The sequence below is a fragment of the Herpailurus yagouaroundi genome, unplaced genomic scaffold (genome assembly GCF_014898765.1).
Source record: "Herpailurus yagouaroundi ecotype Mexico unplaced genomic scaffold, PumYag 213, whole genome shotgun sequence".
NCBI classification, from domain to species: domain Eukaryota; kingdom Metazoa; phylum Chordata; class Mammalia; order Carnivora; family Felidae; genus Herpailurus; species Herpailurus yagouaroundi.
In genome coordinates this window covers 6056474-6078764 of record NW_024412444.1, presented here as the reverse complement: position 1 = coordinate 6078764, position 22291 = coordinate 6056474, and the positions used below count along the sequence as shown (strand labels likewise).

The 22291-nt window shown below is 39.6% G+C and overlaps 1 long non-coding RNA gene across 4 annotated transcripts in view; it reads right to left on the bottom strand.

Annotated features, from left to right (window-relative positions):
- The window catches only part of LOC121016776 (uncharacterized), a 148751-nt gene that overhangs the window by 32350 nt on the left and 94110 nt on the right, over positions 1 to 22291 (bottom strand). Inside the window, exons 7-9 of one of the 4 annotated variants that reach the window (XR_005784454.1) lie at positions 20315 to 20439; positions 17942 to 18443; positions 13924 to 14020 (exon numbers count right to left, since the gene is read on the bottom strand). This is a non-coding gene — a long non-coding RNA (uncharacterized LOC121016776). Of the gene's footprint in view, positions 1 to 13499; positions 14021 to 17941; positions 18444 to 20314; positions 20440 to 22291 lie in introns of those variants that run through there. The other 3 variants (XR_005784453.1, XR_005784455.1, XR_005784456.1) reach the window with 3 other exon arrangements.

Genomic DNA, 22291 nt, shown 5'->3' with positions numbered 1-22291 from the left:
TTAAAAAAAAAAAAAAGGAAAAAGAGGAATTTTTAAAAATATAAATGGCTATAGAAGTACCCTTGCCCAAAATCTAGCCCACAGTTTCCATAAGGTTACTTTTCAAGGATAAATGCAAATCTTAAGTGTCTTCTCCACAAATAACAGTAGAAACATCCTTAGCCATCTGAGCAAATAACTTTAATTTATTGCACCTACCAAAAAAAATTAAAAGTTTGGCTCCAACTGTTCTATTTTTTTTTTAATAAATAAGTGTTTTGCATTAACATACTTTTCTCATGGCTAAACAATTTAAAACAATAACTGTAAGATTCCTGTTTCTGCTTATCTGTATGTTCATATATGCTGTAAGTATGTGGTATTTTCTACCTCTGAATGACACTGCTGAAATTAATTTGTGGAGGAGCTTTGTTTAATTGGCTTAAAAAATCAAGCACTTGAATAGATTTAATATTCACAAAAATTGTCAAAAACCTAATACCAACCCAAACAAGTTTCAAGTTTATGTGATCTATGAAAATACTCAATTATTAGTTTAATTACAATAACCATGTTTTTAGAGTTATCAGCACTAAATTTAAAACTTTTATTCTGCCCCTGTTTACTTAAAATTCAAATAAATTGATGATATCTGTCACAGAGTGTTTTTTTAAAAATATCTTGATGACTGCCTTTGATGTCTCATGAAGCTTTTATGAGTAACCTAAGCATAACTGTTAAAAACAAGTAAATTGAACTGATGCAAATAAAATTTTTAGGAAAACTTTAAGTAGCTTCCCAAGTCTCTTTGGTAATCTAAAATCTTAAAGTTTTACTGAGTTGGTTTAAGTGATGAGTTAATTCATTAAAATGTAGATCATTTCCAAATAAGACAAAATGCTGAAACATTAATTAGTGACCATTGGCTTATCTAATTTTAGCTTTCTAATTACAGAGGAACTAAAGATAAATCTGGATCTCTTAGTAAACATGCTTTTGTGCAATACTAGAAGACTGTATCATAAAAAAGCACGTTTCTAGAAATTATGAAATGTGTTCATAAGTTTGTTAATCTAAAGAATGCTGGTGTAACAGTTCACAATTGCTTACTAGTTTTACTTGGCTTGGGTTTTTGAGGGTTAAAAATTCTAATTAATATATGTAACTAAAGCCACTGGAAATAATAAGGGAAATATTTTCTTATGCCAGGAAAGTAGGATGTGTGTTCTTGGTTAGAAAATATGAGGAATGGAAATATGTTTTTGTTGAGGGAAAAGAAAGTAATTTTGTCCTCAAGTGAGGCTGGTTATTTAAAAAGGGAAAAGTTAGAACAAAATCTGATTGTAAAAAATATTGTAGAAAGATTATGGAAAAGGAATCTTTGGAAAGAAACTTTCATATGTTATCCAACTGACTTATGCAAAGCCAGCAGTAAGACAACGTATAAAGATCGTGGCATGTGGATAAAGTCCATTCTCCTCTTGCGAAAAAAAAAAAAAAAAAGGGCCCTTCATTGCTGGACTTCTGCCATTCTGATGTCTTTGTAACATGGCAAGTCTGCTCCTGAATCAGAGAAATTAAGGTAGGTAAACAATGGCTGTAAATTAAACTAATAGTTGGAACAATGGGAAACTTGGTTCTTCCTGGCTCCCTGGAAAACCTCATTTTTTTTTTTTTTTTTGCATGCCTTCACCCACCATAAGGCATTTAAGATGACTTAAATTATGAATAGACATTGGTGGGGAGACTCCTACAATATTGCACAGTCTAACAGCAATTTCTGACTTACCAGGTTCATAACCCTGGAAAAACTTTTTTTGTTCCTAAAGACCTGAGCCCTCCTCCTTTTGATCAGTCCTGCAGCTGGACTTTATTCAGTTGCCACTTAGTATAGGTTATCAATATGTATTATTGTACTTTATTGGACATTACTGTATAAAGGTCTTCTACATGGGTTGAAACCTTCATCTGCTGCAAGGCTGATGCCCTCACAGTAGCAATGTAAGTGTGAGAAAATGTGTTTCCCACTTGGGGTATACCTTACATGATCCCCAGTGATCAAGGCACCTATCATATGAGCATGAGCAAATCATATGAGCCTTAACATAAACTTTGCAAACTTTTTGTAACTCTATTAGAGTCAACCTTCTGCTGACCTCTTGTTGTCTCATGTATGACCAGCCACTATAAATTTCTAGTGTCTTATACTCAAGCTTATCACCAGGTTAAAAAAAAAAAAAAAAAGAAAAAGGCTTCCTGCATCCCAATTTAAAGGATCCTGTTGGACACAGTTTAGTGCCTGGTGATTGGGCATTCTGGAAATGTCATCAGAGGATGGCAGCACTTGAGGGCCATTAGAAAGGACCTTACTAAGTGCTCCTAATCACTGACTGTGCTGCAAAACTAGAAGGCATTAAGCCTTGGATACACACAGCTAAAGAAGGCTCCATGTGACACCTGGTCCTGTACAGATTGTGGAGACCTCCAAATCAAATTGACAAGGAAGAGATGTAGTTGACATTGAGGTGGACTGCTTCTACCCAAGATGACAGATCAAGACCTAATACTTTAAACATAAAATCATTCTCCTTATTTTCCTTTCCTTTACTCTGGCACTGACCTGGAAAGATAACACCTTCACCCGTATCACCCAAACCACTGCTAAGAGGGGTAACCTTTGGAACTTAGAACATTTTGTTGAGTATAGTTGACACATCATGCTACATTAGTTCCAAGTGTACAACATGGTGATTTGACAAATTTACACATTATGCCATGTTCACCGTAAGTATAGCTACCACCTGTCCTGTTACATTGCTATTACAGTATCACTTGCTGTATTTCTTAAGTGGTGTGACTTTTATACCCAGGATTTATTCATTCCATAACTGAAAGTCTGTATCTCCCACTCCCCTTCACTCATTTTGCCCATCCCACCACCTCTCTCCCTTCTGGCAATTACCAGATTGTTTTCTGTATTTATAGGTCTGATTCTGCTTTTTGTTTGTTAATTCTTTTTTTTTTTCCTTTAGATTTCACATATGAGTGGAATCATATGGTATTTGTCTTTCTCGGTCTGACTTATTTTACTTAGCATAATACCATCTAGGTCCATCCATGTCTCAAGTGGCACAATCTCATCCTTTCCTCTGGTGGCATAATATTCCATTATATATATATATATATATATATATATATATATATATATATATATATGTGTGTGTGTGTGTGTGTGTGTGTGTGTGTGTGTGTGTGTGTATACACACACACATCACATCTCCCTTATCTATTATCTACCAATGGACACTTAAGTTGCTTTCATATCTTGGCTGTTGTAAATAATGCTATAATAAACACAGGAGTCTATATATCTTTTCAAATTAGTGTTTTCGTTTTCTTTGGGTAAATAGCTAATAGCGGGATTAAGAAATCCTATGGTATTTCTTAACTTTTTATGGAATCTTCATACTGTTTTCCACAGTGGCTATACCACTTTACATTTCAACTGACAGTGCATCAGGGTTCCTTTTTCTCTGCAACCTTGCCAACACTTGTTATTTCTTGTCTTTTATTTTAGTCATTCTGACAGGTGTGAGGTGATATCTCATTGTGGCGATTTGTATTTCCCTGATGATTAGTGATTTTGAACATTTTTTCATGTGTCTGTTGGCCATCTGTATGTCTTTTGTTGGGAAAAATGTCTATTCAGATCCTCTACCCATTTTAAAATTGGACTGTTTTTTGGCTGTTGAGTTGTGTAAGTTCTTTATGTATTTTGGATGTTAACCCCTTATCAGATATATCATTTGCAAATATCTTCTCCCATTCAGTAAGTTACCTTTTTGTTTTGTTGATGGTTTTCTTTGCTGTAAAAAGCTTTTTATTTTTATGTAGTCCCAATAGTTTGTTTTTGCTCTTGTTTCCCATGCCTTAGGAGACATATCTAGAAAAATTTCGTTTTGGCCAATATCAGAGAAATAACTTCTTGTGTTCTCTTCTAGGATTTTTATGGTTTCAGATCTCACATCTAGGTCTAATCCATTTTATGTTTATTTTTGTGTGTGGTGTTAAAAAGTGGTCAAGTTTTATTCTTTTACATGTGCCTGTCTAGTTTTCCCAGCACCATTTACTGAAAAGACTTTTTCCCATTCTACATTCTTCCCTCCTTTGTCAAAGATTAATTGACCTTATTATTTCTGTGCTCTCCATTCTGTTCTATTGACCTGTGTGGCTATTTTAGTGCGTGTGCCATGCTGTTTTAATGACTACAGCTTTGTAGTATATCTTGAAATCTGGAATTGTGATACTTCCAGCTTTGTTTTTCTTTCTCAAGGTTACTTTGGCTATTCTGGGTCTTTCGTGGTCCATACAATAGAATTATTTGTTCTAGTTCTGTGGAAAACACTGCTAGTGTTTTCATAAGGACTGTGATGAATCTGTAGATTTGCTTTTGGTAATATGGACATTTTAGCAGTATTTGTTCTTCCAATCCATGAGCATGGATATCGTTCCATTTGTGTCATCTTCTATTTCTTTCATCGATGTCTCATAGTTTTCAGAGCACAGGTTTTTTACCTCTTTGGTTAAGTTGATTCCTAGGTATTTTATTCTTTTTGGTGCAATAGCAAATGGTGTTCTCTTAATTTCCTTTCTGCTACTTCATTATTAGTGTATAGAAATGTTACTGATTTCTGGTATTAATTTTGTATCCTACAACTTTACTGAATTCATTTATTCTAGTAATAATAACTTCTAGCAATAATGGTGGAGTCTTTAGGGTTTTATATATATATAGTATTATGTTATCCACAAATAATAGGAATGTAACTTCTTTAACAAGATGGATGCCTCTTCTTTTTCTTGTCTGATTGCTGTGGCTAGGACTTCCAGTATGGTTACAAGTAATGAAATTATATTAGTAATCAAAAAATAAAAGCCTAGGACCAGATAGATTCACAGGTGAATTCTGCCTAAGATACTGATTGATTGACTGAGAGAGACAGAGAGCGAGCATGAACAGGAGGGGTAGAGAGGGAGAGAGAGAATCCCAGACAGGCTCCACTCCCAATGCAGGCCTCGATATCACAACTCTGAGATCATTACCTAAGCCCAATTCAAGAATTGGATGCTTAATTGACTGAGCCACCCTGGTGCCCCCTACCACACATTTAAAGAAGAGTTAATACCTATTCTCTTCAAACTATTCCAAAAAAATAGAAGAGGAAGGAAAGCCTCCAATGCATTCTATGAAGTCAACATTACCCTGATACCAAAACCAAAGACAGGACCAAAAAACAAAAACAAAACAAAAAAACCTACGGTCATCACTGATAAATAAAGATGCAAAAATCTTCAACAAAATATTAGCAAACCTCATACAACAATTCATTTAAAAGATCATTCACCACAGTTATGTGGGATTTATTCCAGAGATGAAGGATGGTTCAATATTTTCCAATCAACATGATATATCACATCAACGAAACAAAGGATAAAAATCATATGATCATCTCAACAGATGCAGAAAAAGCAGCTGACAAAATTCAACATAGATTCATGATAAAAACCCTCAACAGGGGCGCCTGGGTGGCTCGGTCGGTTGAGCGTCCGACTTCGGCTCAGGTCATGATCTCACGGTCCATGAGTTCGAGCCCCGTGTCAGGCTCTGTGCTGACAGCTCAGAGCCTGGAGCCTGTTTCAGATTCTGTGTCTCCCTCTCTCTGACCCTCCCCCATTCATGCTCTGTCTCTGTCTCAAAAATAAATAAACGTTAAAAAAATAATAATAAAACCTTTAAAAAAAAACCCTCAACAAAGTGGGTTTAGAGGAAACAAACCTCAACATAATAAAAGCATATATGAAAACCCACTGCCTACATCATATTCAATGGTGAAAAACTGAGAGCCTTCCCTCTAAGATCAGGAACAAGATGAGGATGTTTACTCTTACCACTTTTATTCAACACAAAACAAGCTTTTATTTCAGGTTAGGAGAAACTAACTGTGACCCTCACTTTCATAAGCAGAGCAAACTATCTTATAGGTTAACTGCCCTGAATTTACATAATCAAGTTAGAGAGAGGACCTACCAGGAGGCTTTCATAATTCAGGATCCATTCCTTTGGCAAGTTCCTACTTTCCTGGTTAGGGATAAAGTAAATGAGGCTAAAATCAAGAACCTCTTCATTCTTGAAATTGTTGCACAATCCACTGTTAAAGCAGTAGCTGCCCAACAAAGATTCTTAGAGTTTCTGGCCAAAGCTGTTCTTGGTAATTAGATAGCCCCTGATAATCTTTTAGCTGGGCAAGGAGTCTGTACCTTTTGCTGCATATGGATAAATACTTCACAACAGGTAGAATTAGAAACTACTAAGCTACTTAAATTGGCCAAGTCCCTAAGGGACCTTCAAATTTTCCCTCAGGATGGTGTAACTTTGTACTTTCTGGTATTTTTAGTTGGTTCTCTTCAGGACTTGGGGTTCTTTTGCATTCAGATTTACAAGTTATACTATTAGTCATTAAGCTAATCTGGATCTTAATTTTTATGTTTAAGTTGTTTATAATGTGGATTTTCTGATGTTGTTCTGCTACTCAAAATGCCAAAATAATGGTTGTTCAAGGACTTGAAAATATTCACCCAACGTACTTTTTGACAACAGGAAATGAAACTTTACTTGATGTAGCCTAAAGTCCTTCTCCCTAAAAGGCCTCTTTGTTACTCAAATGTGGTCCTAAGACTCCCACATGACAGACATAAATATATATAAGAACATGAGACTCCCCATTACAAGGGACATGATGGACCCAGAGCAGGTACTAACCATTCTAGCAACACAATGGAACCAAACAGAAAGGATTAGTCATTGAACCTTCTTGTCAAAAAACAAAACAAAAGGAGAAAACAACAAAACAAACAAACAAACAAAACTCAATCAAAAGGGGAAAATGTACAAGAAGGGGAAATGTACAAGCAAACCTAGCTCTTTTAAAAATAGGGTCTCTTTTTAAAGAGAGCCTCTTTTTAAAATAGGGTCCAGAGGCCATATGAGAGGAGGAATTGACGGACATCCTCTTTGCAGAAGCCATGAACTGTTTAAAAACTTTTCAGCCAACTGCAAGCCCTCAGTCTGCACTAAAGTTCCTCCTCACCAGGACTCCTGAATCATCTGCATTCATCACTTCCAAAGGAGCCCGTGCAGTGTAACAAATTTCAATCCCTCATTTGCTAGTGACCTAATCAATTCCAGTTAACCTGGTTTCAATTCGTTTTGCACAGAGGACCCACATAAGAACTACATTTGTAGCCTTTTGCTTATTTAACCCTGCTCCCACTTTGTCTTCCTTCAAACACAGTTTAGGTTTCTACCTAAATAGGTGTCTTCCAAATTGAAATTATAATTGCCCCCAAAAAATGCCTGTTTGCTTAAATTTTCAGTGAATTCTTTCTTGGTCAACACTGAGAGGTCCTTTTTTTTTTAATTTTTTTTTTCAACGTTTATTTATTTTTGGGACAGAGAGAGACAGAGCATGAACGGGGGAGGGGCAGAGAGAGAGGGAGGCACAGAATCGGAAACAGGCTCCAGGCTCCGAGCCATCAGCCCAGAGCCTGACGCGGGGCTCGAACTCACTGACCGCGAGATCGTGACCTGGCTGAAGTCGGACACTTAACCGACTGCGCCACCCAGGCGCCCCTGAGAGGTCCTTTTTTTAGATAACCTGGTCAGGGGAGGCCATTTCAGAGGGGCTAATAGACCAGAGGCATAAATGACAGAACCACCTTCTTATGCAGAGGGAAATACAAATTAAAAGGCCCTGAGTGGGAAAGGGCCTATTCTGTTAGAGTGTCTGAACCAGGCAATATGGTTTTAGGGATTACAGAACAGTGATTAATTGGGTGGGCTCTAAAGCCAGACGCTACCACTTAATAGCTTCTGTGATCTTGGGCACACCATGTAACCTTTGGGAGCCTCAGTTTCTTCATTTGTAAAATGGAATAATACAGTTACTACTTCATAAAGATGTTGTAAATATTACTAATGTATGTTAAGTGATTATCACCATACTTGCACATGATAGGGACTCTACAAATGTCATTGGGTTGGTCATAACTCCTTTTCTCTCAAAAAATTCAACTCAAAGTGAGCTGTGTTGTTTCACATAGCAGAGCGTTCTATGCTAAGTCAAACTTTCAGGTGTGGTTTGATCTAGAGATTTACAAGGGACTCTGGCTCTCATTTCCCTTAATTCTTGTAGTTATGTCCTGGTGAATCTACATTTTCATGACTAGCTCCCCACATAATGACAAAGAGGCTGCATCTGCTATGGGGCTTATTCTGCACATTCCTGAAGGTGGTCTAGGCCTCAACTGACATTCCATTCTGTCTACAGAAAGAAAACAGGTTGGGGGTGGTGGGGAGCCTCATGGCTCAGTCAGTTAAGTCTCTAACTCTTGGTTTCGGCTCAGGGCCTGATCTCATGGTTTCATGAGTTTGAGCCCTACATCAGGCTCTGTGCCCGCAGCGTGGAGCCTGCTTGGGATTCTTTCTCGTTCTCTCTTTCTCTCTCTCTCTCTGTTCCTCTCCCATTCATTCTGTCTCTGTCTCTCTCAAAATAAATAAACTTTAAGAAACAAGAAATTATATGCAAGAACATCTATTGTTGAAGTTCATCAGAGTCATTTGATTGGATTGTTCAGGGTCATGCTACCCTGAACAAATCACTGCAGCCAGAAGGTGGCTTAACTTAGGGCATGTGCTCCTGGAGTTGGGAATGGAGTCAGATTTTAAAGACCCTATGGATTTCCAATGAAACTTGGGAGCCGATGGGAAAGCAGAAGGAGAAATGATGCTGAAGATACAGCACTATATCCAGGGATATTGTATTTTATTATCATCCTACCTAGAAATTAGAACATTGGCTTGGGGCAAATTAACAGAACTGTGTTGTAATTTTGATCTTCTTGTAGCTCTAAGACTTACATACTCAACTGACCCTTAGAGCATCAGATTCCTCATCTTAAATTTATTCGCTCAACAAATTTCTTAAACCTCTATGATGGGCAAAAAATAAGCAGAACTATCCTGTCCTCACCAAGCTAATGTTTTAGTATGGTGGGACTTAAATATGGATTTTATAGCCTCAGCAAGCAGATGTTCCAAACATCAAGGTACAATAAAATTTGGTGCAATCTGTTATTTTGCCCTTGTGTCTTGATTCTTCTAGTTTACTTTGCATGAGGGCAGAAACTGAAATATAATACCAAAACTGTTAAAAAGTTCATTTTAGCTTCCTTTTTTTCTTTTAAACTTTTCAATTCAAGGGAATTTGGAACCAACTGGAAATCATTCTTTCATGATTACATTTTGGTGTTTAATTAACAACTGGTTTCCATAAGCATTTGTTATGAAAAAGGTTAGGTTGTAAAAGCAGAAATAATACCACAAAAATGTAATTTATTTGTCAAGAAAGATAAAAAGGTAAATAAAGATTTACAGCTTCCCTTGGGGGGAAGTGTTTGATTTAATAAGGAATCCTAATTAACTGGTAAAAATCAATCATAGAAAATAAAGCATGTAATTTGCAACCTGAAACGCAAACTTTCATTTCTGTTTTTCTTTTAGAGCTAGTTGGAGATGTTTGCTGGTTTTGTTTTACACAAATAATCTTTTTTTCCCTGCTGAAATTTACTGCTCCTTATAAGAGCTGAGAATGGTAAATTTTGCAGTGAGTTCCCACCACAGAGATTATTACTGTCACTGGAGACAAGGGCCAACAAATTATGATAATGGAAAACGATGGGATGTCTTCTTTGGCCATGGCTACCATTTTGAGGGAAGACTGATGAATTCCTTCTTCTGACCAGTATAAATGACAAGCATAGGGGCGCCTGGGTGGCTCAGTCGGTTAAGCGGCCGAGTTCAGCTCAGGTCATGATCTCGCGGTCACTGAGTTCAAGCCCCGCGTTGGGCTCTGTGCTGACAGCTCAGAGCCTGGAGCCTGTTTCAGATTCCGTGTCTCCCTCTCTCTGACCCTCCCCCGTTCATGCTCTGTCTCTCTCTGTCTCAAAAATAAATAAATGTTAAAAAAAATTTTTTTTAATAAATAAATAAATAAATAAATAAATAAATAAATGACAAGCACATCCAGCTTATTCTCCCTTTGCTTTGTAGTACGTGAGCCCTACTTCTGCCCTTTATTGGACCAATGTCTCACCAACCATAGCATCATGTAGGACACTTACTACTTCTGAAAAAAAGTTTTTTCATTAAGCTTTATTGAGGCATAAATGACCTATACAATTTTTAGATATCTAAGTGTACCTTGTTGTGATTTGATACATGTATATACTACGAAAGGATTTCCCCTATCTAGTTAAGTAACACACTTATCACCTCACAAATTTATCTTTTCTTTAGAATGTAACTGTTGTCACAAAAAAAGAAGAAATTAAGTCGTATCAAAATTTGACTCTGGCATTAGGCATCCAGAGGCAAAGACTGACTTCTCACTTGATGTTATCAGGGAGCACAGAATGGCCAACATCTTTAGGTTTCCCTAAGAGCAAAAGTGGCTCCGGGTGAGCACCTGGGTGGCTCAGTTTGTCAAGCAGCCAACTTTGGTTCAGGTCATTGTGTCACAGTTTGTGGGTTCGAGCCCCGCATCAGGTTCTCTGCTGTCAGCACAGAGCTGGCTTTGGATCTTCTCTCTCTCTGCCCCTTCCCTTCTTGCAGTGTCTCTCTCAAAACTAAACATTAAAATAAAAAAGGCGCAAAAATGATTCATTAGGCTGGGATGTTGAACTTCCTTGGGGACTCCTCCTCCAGTCTCAGCCACGAGCTTCTGAATGAAGCAGATTCCACCCCAGCTCCAGGGGTAGATCTTGTGACCCAGGCCTCTGCCCACTGAAGACTGTTCCCCTTGCCTGTGCTTTTAGTTCATAAATGGGTACGCACTACCTAATCAGCCCAATCAGAGATTCAACTAGAGGCATTTTTTTTGGTAAGCTCCAAGAAGAACAAGCACTCTCTGCCCCACTGGACACAAACGAGGAATTCTATATTCAGAAAAGTGTTGATGCATGTGTTTGGAGCACAGGGAGTGAGACTGCCAAAACCAATTTTCTACAAGGAGAAACGAGAAGAAATGGAAACAGAAGCTAAAACCTGGTAACATATCTTAAGCACCTGGATCAAAGTTTACCTGAAGCCTGCTGGGCTTTTCAATGACATGAAATAATAAATATTTCTTTATGTTTCCAGTTTGCACTGGGGTTTCATCTGCCTTCAACAAAAAGATTTTAATGGATATGCTATAAAATACCAATAACATCATGTGAGTCTCCTCTTTAAAAATCCCCCAGTAGTTTCTTATTTTCTTCAAGATAAATTCAAAGTCATGAGCTTAGCACAAGTTCTGACCCCTCTTATACTTAGCATCTTCCCTCTGGAAATACCCAATTTCTTTGGGTTTTTTTTTTAACCTGTGTGCTTTGCATGCATCAGGATAGCATAGCTTGGGTCTAGAGAAAGTCTCAATTCCATTAGCTGTAAATTGGGGATAATAGCAGCTTGTTCCCTATAGGTTGTCCTAATGGTTCCTGTGAGATAGTAATATGTGTAAACTATTTAATGCATGGCTCCTTCTCAATAAATATTTATTAAACGGAAAAAAGTGACTGACAAATTATTATTTAAGGAAGCAATTGTCTGAAATCCAGGATGACCCACGTGGTAAGTTAAGTGTTTCTGAGGAATATGTACATTTCCAGACCTTCTGCCCACCATGTTGGAATTTTTACACTGGAATGATCCAAACGTAAAATTTCTAACAATTAAACATACTCTCAAATGTAACGGGGAGAGGTGATCTATTGGCTCCCTTAACCTCAGAGGTAATCACTGTTTCTCTTGTCTAGTAAGTACTGTCGTTTGCTTCAGAAGTCCCAGGTGTCTTTATAGATTTGTTCATTCTAATATTATATTCTTTGCTTCTGCTGGGTACATATTCTTTGCTGCTACTGAGACTCCATTCTTTTTTTTAAATACCAGTATAGTTAACACAGAGTGTTATATTAATTTCAGGTGTGTAATATAGTGACTTAATGCTATACATTACTCAGCGCTCAACAATATGTGTGTTTTTTTTAACGTTTATTAATTTTTGAGAGAGAGTGCAGGTGCACAAGTGGGGGAAGCGCAGAGAGAGAGGGAGACAGAGGATCCGAAGCAGGCTCTGTGCTGACAGCAGGGAGCCCAACGTAGGGGCTCGAACCATGAGATCATGACCTGAGCAGAAGTTAGACACTTAACGAACTGAGCCACCCAGGAGCTCCAATACAAGTGTGCTCTTAATCCCCGTATCCTATCTCACCCATCCCCCCACTCAACTCCTCTCTGGTAATCAGCGGTTTGTTCTCTACAGGGGAGTCTGATTTTTGTTTTGTCCCCTCTTTCTTTGTTCATTTGTCTTGTTTCTTAAATTACACGTGTGAGTGCGATCATATGGTATCTGCTGAGACTATTCTTAATGACTTCACCGGATTTTTCATTGAGGCCCTTTTCACATGAGTCCTGATGAAATTTATGGGTCTACCCCACGCCTCAGTTAACTCAGCTGGGGAGGAGCCAAGATGCCCCAAGTGACCTGCGTGAATCAGAACGTGGAGCTCAATTCTCATTCTCCTGGCGTCTACAGACCTGGCCTTGCAGCACTCTGACAAGGTCAGAGTCGTGATAAAGGATGCAGAGTGTAGTGGTTAGGGCTTTGGCTCAGGAGCTGGGCCCACCAGTGCTCTAGGTGCAAGCCACGTGTAGTCCGCTGACTCCTTGAGCTGTGGCTGCTGGGATTGCGGAGTTACATTTTTTATTTTATTTACTATTACATTAAATTTAAATTAAAAGATAGATACCCCGTCCAGTTACAGGAAACTTTTAAGTACGCTTAGAACCATTTGGGTATGTGCGTCTTCTTTTTCAACTCTACATTTCATGAGATCTAAGTACAGATTAGGTATTTCTGCTGACAATTCAGCATTCCGATGGAGATGCGCTCTAAGTGTAAAATCGTGCTAGATTTCAAAACTTAGTAGGATTAAAAGGAATGCTAAATATCTCATTAATAAACATTACATTGATTATACATTGAAATGATAATATTTTGGATATGTTGAGCTGAGTAGAAAATGCTGCTAAAATTAATTTTACCTCTTTTTAAATACAGTTACTTGAAAATTAAAAATTGTACGGCTTGCATTCTATTTCAGTTGGATAGCACTGCTCCAGGTAAACTCATATAATTTAAATCTTCGCTCTGACATGCTGTGTGACCTTGGGCATGTCGTTTAACCTCTCTTGGCTGAGATTTTACTAGTGATGTTCATCTTTTCCTATTTTTTTTAGGGAGGGAGGGAAGGACGGAGAGAAAGAGGGAGGCAGAGAGAGACGAGGAGGGGAGGGGCAGAGTCCAACCTAGCATGGAGTTGGACTCAGGGCTTGATCTCACAACCCTGAGATCATGACGTGAGCTGAAATCAAGCCAGAGGCTCAACTGACTGAGCCACCCAGGTGCCCTTACTCCCCTATCTTTTTAAGGAAAACATGACTTAATGCATACTTTGTGCTTCATACAATGACACATGATAGTATGCGATAACGATTAGCCTTAATGTATTTAATGTGTATAAATTACTATTGCTTTGCATATTTATTATCCATGCTACTATTTTCATTTGGGAAAATACCAAAAAGTTATTACTATATTTTTCCATTACATGGGACCAAGTTCCTCTTGTTTGTTCTAAAAATATTAACAATATTAACCAAAGCACTTAGGAAACCATGTGGTATGTTAGAAAGAACATACCACTAGGTGGTATGCCTGTCAGAGTCAAGGTATATGCCTGTTCATCCCTGATCTGCTATAGTTTGTGTGACCTTGTTCCACTCACTTTTTGTGTCTGGTCTCCGTTTCTTCTCATAAAAGTCACTGATGCTGGAGATGGTGATGTCTCAGCTCCCTTTCAGGTATAAAATACTGGAATTCCTCTGAAATTAAAGGGCATGAAGTCATATATACATTGGAAAGAAACCCAGTTGGTAAAATGGGAAGAGGGAAAGACGAGTGGAGTATTTAAAAATATAAGTTCTTTCAATGGGGCTCTCAGTATAGGTCTTTTCCAAACCAGTTCTGCTCAAGTTCACTTAACTCAACTAAGGAGGACCCAAGATGCATGAAGTGGCCCTGTGTGAACTGGGTTGTAGGATTCAGTTCTCCTTTTCTCAGATTCTATCACTCTGTTAGTGTAGCATTAAAGAGGCGGAGTGGAAAGGTGGTAGTTTACCTAATAATACTAATAGTTAATGCACGGATCCCTTACTATGAGCCAGGCACTGTTCCTTCAATTGATAAATACTCACAACCCTATGAGGTAAGTTTTAGGACAGGGTCTAGTTCCGGAAGGGACATGCAGGCAAAAGAATTTAAACTAACTGCCCAAGGTCATCCTTCTGGCACTGAATTCAAACCTTGGTGGTCTTGAGTGCAGTGCCTTCCTGCTGAACACTGTGCAGTGCTGTTCTGGCCTCCTAGTGCCAAGTACCACGTCAAGTGTTGGGGTTACTGGGGAAAACGTGACATGTGGCTCCTGCCTCATAGAGGTTAGAGGGTTTTTGCAGAGTTGATACACATTAAATACACTAGGGAGCTACTGTCTATTGCATATTCATGAGGTCCAAGGCATCATGTGATGAGTATGTTATAGATCATCTCGTGTTATTTTTGTTACAAAAAAAGGGGGAGGAAATCTATCATGAATACTAGAAAGATTTGGTGAGTAATGTGAAAGTATAAAACTGGGGACCTTGACCTACTTTAGGTGCATGAAGAACATCCAGGGACTTCCTCCTAAAGAAAGAAATTTCATGTGACATCTGAGGTTGCATAAGAGCTAAACAGCAGTGTGCGCGCGCGCGCGTGTGTGTGTGTGTGTGTGTGTGTGTGTGTGTGTGTGTATGGCTACTAGCAGGAATGATGGAGAGTATTCTGGGCAAACGGCCTCGAAGTGTTGCACTCAGTTTCTGTGGATGCAGTTTGTAAAATTTCAAGGGTGTTTTACATTCTAGCATCATTCTTTTGTTACTGTGCTTTTTTTTTTTTTTAAGTAGGCTTCACACCCAGTGCAGAGTTTGAACTCATGACCCTGAATTCGAGACCCTGAGATCAAGACCGGAGCTGAGATCGAGTCAGACGCTTAATCCACTGAGCCACCCAGGAGTCTCTGTTACTGTGTGTGCGTGTTTTTGTGTGTGTTCTTTTTTTTTTTCAATGTTTGTTTATTTTTGTGAGAGAAAGAGAGAGAGAGAGAGAGAGAGAGAGAGAGAGAGAGAGTGAGCAAGCAGGGGAGGGGCAGAAAGAGAGGGAGACAGAGGATCTGAAGTGGGTTCTGTGCTGACAACAGAGAGCCGGATGCCAGGCTCATACTCACAAACCATGAGATCATGACCTGAGCTGAAGTCAGCCACTTAACCGACTGAGCCACCCAGACTCCCTCTGTTACTGTGTTTTTAACATCAGCCCCACTACCACATCTGTGGGGAAACGGTCTGTGACTCTCGCAGTCATGTCAGTTCCCCCTTTTGATACATCTTCATAGGGCTGTGCCTGCCTCCTTCAGCTCTGAATGTCACGTTTCAGTTGACTTGCAGGGCTCTTTGATTAACACCTGACATTCACCAGACTTAAAGATCCATCAGGGCAGGAGCCAAGTTTCTTTTTGCTCAACATTCTATTTGTAGCACTGAAAATTTCGTTAAATAAATCAATCAAGAGGTATTTTCAGAATGAGATTGTTACTAGCTTAAAATGATCACCATGATGGGGGGTGGGAGGTGATGGGCATTGAAGAGGGCATCTTTTGGGATGAGCACTGGGTGTTGTATGGAAACTAATTTGACAATAAATTTCATATAATAAAAAAAAACTGATCACCATGAGTTCACATTTATCTCTTAAAGCATATGACCCCAGAGGAAATAAAAATGAATTTTGGATTATGGATCATTGTAATCTGTTAATAGGACACAAAGAGTGGGTCTCGTTTGCCTTTCTAGCAAAGCCTTTAAAAATGATCTATCTTCACATTGTTTTCTAAGTAATATACATTATGCGAAAGCACACTGACAGGTCTACGAATGAGTTGGTAAAATAGGTAATCTAAAAGTTTCTTTATTCTTTGAAGAAAAATGGGTAACTGTCTTCTAAAAAATAAATTATAGAACACTTTTCACTGATTCTCTGATTTTTCTAGGTAGTGAAGCAAATATATTATTTATAATTAGTGTCTTTTGGTTACTTTTCTGCATGGTTTTCCCTTTTATAACTCTCTTTTTAAATCTAAAAGAGATTAAGAAGTAATGTGTTTTGTAATATGTCAAATGAAAGAACTGGATGAAAGAGTATATATAATTTTATGCATGTGAAGGCCAAATAGGCCACACTAATCCACTGTTAGATGTCAGGTGAGTAGTGACCCTTTAGAGAGTAGACCCTGGTGGGTTTCTTGATCAGGGTCCTTGTCATGTGGGTGTGTTCAGTTTGTGAACAGTCATCTAGCTGTACAGTTATGATGAGAGCACTCTTCCTGATATATGTTGTACTTCAATAAAGTTATACAGTGGTGCCTGGGTGGCTCAGTCGGTAAAGCGTCCGACCTTAGCTCATGCCATGAACTCATGGTTTGTGAGTTCGAGCCCCGCGTTGGGTTCTGTGCTGACAGCTCCGAGCCTGGAGCCTGCTTCGGATTCTGTGTCTCCCTCTCTCTCTGCCCCTCCCCCACCCGTGCTCTGTCTCTGTCAGAAATAAAAAATTAAAAAAAAAAGTTATACAAATTCAGACACATAATGAGTGTTCTGAAGCAAGAAATTCATTGTGTTTTTGGAGATTTCCCATGACTTAGATGGAAGGCCCTATTAAAATAACTGAGAGTTAAATATCTCAGGAAAATGGTGTCAGAGAGGTTAGTGGAAGGAACGGCATTTGATTCTGGTCAGTATCTTTAAGAAGGGATGCGGTATGCTCCTCCTCCCTCGAGTGACTAACTATGGTGTCCAGGAACTGTAGAAACTCTGGAGAGACTTGGAGGCCGTGTTCCAATCCTGGCAGCCTGACTCCCGACCACAGCACTTTATTGAGGGCAATGCCCCTGGTCCTACAGCCTGGCTGCAATTGAAAGTACCTGGGAGCTTTAAACAAACAATGCAAGGGGCCCACCTGTAGGGATTTTCAGATGAAACCCATGTGGGATCTGGCCATCAGGATTTTTTAAACCTGCTCTGGTAATTCTGATATGAAGCAAAGTTTGAGAAATACTGTTCTTTTCTATATGATCATACAGTTGCCCCTTGAACAACACAGGGATTGGGGCACTGACCGCCACTACCCAGATGAGAATCCACTTAACATTTCTGACTTCCCCAAAACTTCACTACTAATAGCCTACTACTGTCGATCAAATAAATGCCTTACTAATAACAGTCCATGAGGTTCCATATTTTGTATGTTCTATATATTACATAACGTATTGTTACAATAAGGTAAACTAGGGAAAAGAAAATGTATTAAGAAAATCATAGGGAAGAGAAAGTACATTTACAGTACTGCACCGTAAAAACTCCACCTTTAGGCAATGTGCCCAGTGATCTCTGGATCTGCCTCTTGCTTCAAAGTGTATGCACAGAACAGACTCAGGGATGTCCCTTCCCTGAGGTGCCTCAGGGGTGTCTCCCACCACCCTTCAACCTCTTTTCCTTCTTCTTAGCCATCCCCTGACTTTGAGACCAGCCAGCACCATCTTCTGAGCTTAACTCCTTACTGCTCATCAACCAGGAGCTTCCAGATTTCTCAGAATTATTCCAGAGGTGGAAGCTGTGGCCAACCACTTGGTCAACCTGTAGGCCTCCTACACTTACCTTTCTCTGGGCTTCTCTTTTCACCTCCAGGATGTGGCTCTGGAGGGCATGGGACACTCATTCGAAGAGTTGGCTGAGGAGAACCTTAAGGGCACCCGGCATCTTTTGAAGAAACCAGTGCCCTCTTCGAGGACTTGCAGAAGCTGTTTCAAGATGAGTGGGGTAAAACCTTGAGGCCAAGAAAGTTGCCATGATTCTAGAGAACCTGAAACAGGCACTTTGGGAGCTGCATGCCACGGGTTCTGTAGCTTCGGGGAGAAGTGCTTTCTGGATGAGGAAGTGAAACTCATCAAGGAGATGGCGACCACCTGACTCACCTCTGCAGGCTGGGTTGGGCAAGTAGCTCTTCAAAAGGCTCACCTTCAAGCATGAGTAAGAGCCTCAGGGGCTTGGCAGCCCTGGAGGGTCCCCTCTGGCATGACCCTGGTGTCGGGGCTGCTGCCTTAGTGTCTTCCTGTAGCCACTAGGCAGCTTTTTAACCACCCTGGAGCGCTCTCTCTAGCTGTGGACCAAATGGAAACAATAAAGCTTTTTGCAGAAAAAAAAATCCAAGTGGACCTGAGCAGTTCAAACAGTTCAAACCCATGTTGTTTAGGCGTCACTGTACTAAATTATACCATACTTTACTACACTATAATACTACACTATGCCATGCTGTGCTATGGAATGCCATGCCACAGTACAGTATACAGCTACCCAATGCTATGTATTGCCTAAAAACACATACATATGTAAGACAAAGAAATGCATGAAAATGATAAGCCCCGCATTCAAGATAGTGATTACTCCTAGGAGAGAGAAAGGGGGCTGAAACCAGGAAGGATACGTGGGTGAACTCAACATACATACGTACATAATTTTTATTATGTTTATGTCATATTATTTATAACTTTCTTAAGCTGGAACGTGCGCGCTGATAAAGCTGAAATCAATCATCCGTTAGTTATTTGTTGAGCCCTGCCTTGTCTCAGGTTTTTTTTCTAGGTTCTGCAGGGAAAAAAAAAAAAAAAAACAAAGAACAAAAAAACGACAATACCCAAACAGACAAAATCCTTGACTTCACGGAACTAACATTTTAGTTATGGCAACCGGGTAATAAGTTAATATACAACTAAATATATGCTTTACGTGGTCAGTGTTATGGAGGAAAACAAAGCAGTTAATGGGATTATGAAAGGTAGAGATTGGGGTGGGCCAGAGATGGCTCCTTCATGCAGGGCTTGTGAGGAAAGGCTTCTCTGATGAGCAGAGACCTGAAGAACTCAGGGAAGGGAGTCAAATAGATATTTAGGAGAAGAGTGTCGAAGGCAGAGAAAGCTCTAAGTGCTAATGCTCTGGGAGCGAACACGGGGAAACAAGAGGAGCGGGAGGGGGCAGTGAGAAGGAGGAGAATGGTTGGCAGGTGGGGGAAGTGTCTCACGAAAGGCTGGGAAGCCAGCGTTTTGTTCTCCATGAGACAGGAAGCCTTTGGAATATGGTTCCTAGAAAAGCCCCTATTCTTTGTGCCTGTTGTATATGCCTTCAACATTTCTAATACATTTTTAAAAATAGAGGTGTTATCACACACAGACATGGCAATGTTAATTATTTTATTAGATTCATCATCTCTGGTATAAGAAGGGCTGGGGACAACTTGAGGGCCCTGTTAAAGGTGGGGCAAATGGACCCAAGAAGGGAGTGTGTGGGTGTGCGTGTGTGTGTGTGTGTGTGTGTAGGGAGCAGTTGCCGAATACAAATTGTACTTTCTCAATATGACAGCGTGCAAACAATGTTCAGGGATGTGCAGGGAGTCCTGATCCAGGCAGCAGGCTGGTGCAATTCTTAGGAGACCAGAAGGCATTTTCAATGAAGGCAGAGAGGGATAACAACTCAGGTCAGCACACAAACAGGACAAACTGCCTTTTTTTAAAGCTCCTATTGTAAATGTTTCCCATTGCTTCCGTGTCAGTTCAGCTACGATTGTGGAAGAAGGGCAGGTATGTTGCATTAGAATTCAAAATGACTCGGCTGTTCTTAGAAGAGACTCTAGTAAATTAACTTTTTACAGCCTGACACCACCTTCAGTCCATTTGCTTTGGGGCCAGCATGCTGCTCTGAAGAATTTCCGAGCATTGGAAATTGGTTACTTTCCATTTGGAAGTCCTAAGGAATATATTGCCTTTGCTACACTCCCAGCTCCTACTCAGGGGAGATGGAGAATTCTCAAAGCCACAGGCTGAACTGCTTACTTCCCTTAGAGGTTTTCAGACAGCACACACAGGTTCTGATGCAAAGCAGAAAAAAATCCACGAAGAAAGCGCTGTTATCCCCAGCCCAATGCATACTGTCTCCAAGCTCTGTTAAAATATGCTCAAGGAAACTAGAAATGATCACCTGTTACATTTTCACCCTTTGTTCCCTTATCTTTCATCTTTTTCTATCAATTGTGGGTATGGAAAGTGGTGATCAAGCTGCCAGAGTGTGAAGAATCCATTTAAAACCGATATATTTGTTTATGGCTGACGGGAGGGAAAAAAAAGTCAATTAATAATTTCGTTTTAATGTCAGCCTGCCAGCTTGGATGAAGCTGTGAGTTTACAGTCCACAACGAGTTCTGGCCCAGTGATAAATGTCTGCTCTTCAATTCTAGTCTTATAACTGATCATCAAACCTAAGGAAGTCAGAGTTCACACTGAATACTGTATAGGAAAACACTGTTGATCGTTGCAATGATGAAGGAATTTTCAGAAGACGAAAGACATGCACAGTATGGTAAAGAAGTGCACCCATCGTGTGGGAGAGGATGGAACTCAATATTATTCATATGTCTAAAATTTTCCACAGAATAATAGCCGTGGATATTTATCGAGCATTTACTGTATGCCTAGCATGTGTAATATGCTTAAGATCCACGTTTCAAACAGTGAGGGGGTGCAGGTCACATGGGGATCTTGCTAAAAGGTAGTTTCTGATTCGGTAGGTTGGGGGTGGGGCTTAAGATTCTGCATTTCAAAGACTTGATTTTTTTATTTTTTTGGGGGGTTACAATACACTCTTTTTTTTTAATTTAATTTTTTTATTTTTTAAATTTACATCCAAATTAGTTACCATATAGTACAACAATGATTTCAGGAGTAGATTCCTTAGTGCCCCTTACCCATTTAGCCCATTGCCTCCTCCCACAATCCCTCCCGTAACCCTCAGTTTGTTCTCCACATTTACGAGTCTCTTCTGTTTTGTCCCCCTCCCTGTTTTTATATTATTTTTGTTTCCCTTCCCTCATGTTCATCTGTCTCTTAAAGTCCTCATATTAGTGAAGTCATATGATTTTTGTCTTTCTCTGACTGATTTCACTTAGCATAATACCCTTCAGTTCCATCCACATAGCTGCAAATGGCAAGATTTCATTCTTTTTGATTGCCGAGTAATACTCCATTGTATATATATACGACATCTTCTTTATCGATTCATCCATCAATGGACATTTGGGCTCTTTCCATACTTTGGCTATTGTTGAAAGTGCTGCTATAAACACTGGGGTGCGTGTGTCCCTTCAAAACAACACACCTGTATCCTCTGGATAAATGCCTGGTAGTGCAATTGCTGGGTCGTAGGGTAGTTCTATTTTTAGTTTTTTGAGGAACCTCCAGACTGTTTTCCAGAGTGGCTGCACCAGCTTGCATTCCCAAGATTCTGCATTTCTAACAGGCTCTCCAATGATGCTGACAAGCTGGACCTCTGTCCACAAGTAGCCTAGCAAGGCATCATACAATGCATTCTACAATCCAATCAGAGCACAGTCCAGTGAGGTGGTGAATATTAGCATCTTTTTTAGAAGTCAGGAAATCAAAGGTCAGAGAGGTTAGGTGCATTGCCCCAGGTCTCAGCTAGGACGTGGCAGACTTCATTCTGACTCCAGAGCCTCAACGTGCAACATCTTTTAACTCCCTTTTATCAAAATGGAATTCCTCTTGATGGCTTTTCCCCATAATTAATGAATGACTTTTAATAGGTAATAATATGCCTGAGCCTTTCAGTTTGGTCAAGTCAGTTTCCCTTCATCTTAATAGGTTTCTGCAGCCTGAGTAAAGCTCAGTTTATTAAAGGGAGCTTGTTTTCTTCCTTTAGACCAGCTTGTAATCACACACCACACTGACATTTCTGAGACCACTTCTGGCATACTAACTGTTTTAAATGTTAGTCTGCTTTCATGGGAGATATTAAGGAGAACATCAATCTCAGCTGAGAAATGTGCCCTGCATTAAAATGCAGGCTGGAAAAAAATTGCAGGCTGGGTAAAGGGTTCTTTTAGCATTTCCCAAGCTAATCATTATGGATAAGCACATTTTAAATGTTCATATTTGCTATTGA